This window comes from Schistocerca americana, unplaced genomic scaffold (genome assembly GCF_021461395.2).
Source record: "Schistocerca americana isolate TAMUIC-IGC-003095 unplaced genomic scaffold, iqSchAmer2.1 HiC_scaffold_775, whole genome shotgun sequence".
Lineage (NCBI taxonomy): Eukaryota > Metazoa > Arthropoda > Insecta > Orthoptera > Acrididae > Schistocerca > Schistocerca americana.
The window spans coordinates 4,245-4,816 of NW_025726539.1; the positions used below are offsets into that span (position 1 = coordinate 4,245).

Genomic DNA, 572 nt, shown 5'->3' on the forward strand with positions numbered 1-572 from the left:
ATTAGGTGGGCCGATCCCGACGGTACTGCAATGCCGGGCCAACCAGCGACAGAGGTGGAGCAAGCCCCTAGCACTCCGTCATAAGCCAAAAATGAGTTTAATATTCTGGTCGTGCAATGCAGGACGTATCAGATATTAAGCTGATAAGAACAGATAGTACACTTTTTTCCCTCCTACCTCCCCTATAGCCCTACCTTTTCCTCTCCAAAAATGCCGCCATCCTCTAGTGTCGACGCAGCACGTAAAGCAGGGTGTTGTTAGCAGCAAGACTTATTGCCATAAACCGAAAATAAAAGCGGAGGCATACTCTGCTATGCCTCAGGGGGCGACGACACACTCCTCAGAAACACACTTCCCTCTGCAGGTGTGAGGCAAGTGATGATGTTAAAAACTAAATAGAAAGAAATAAATAAAGACAGAAATGAACGCAAAAAAAACCAGCGACGGTTGCATATTCAAACGAAACTGGCGAGATAATCCCATAGCCCATAGAATTAACGAAGTAATAATCCTCTAAGATAGATTATGTGTTTTCTAATTTTCCAATAATTTTTCATACAACGTTCACACAA

The 572-nt window shown here is 43.5% G+C and overlaps 1 pseudogene; it reads right to left on the bottom strand.

The window, feature by feature from the left end:
• Positions 1 to 212, bottom strand: LOC124590803 (annotated as a pseudogene).
• Positions 213 to 572: the final 360 nt, after the last annotated feature.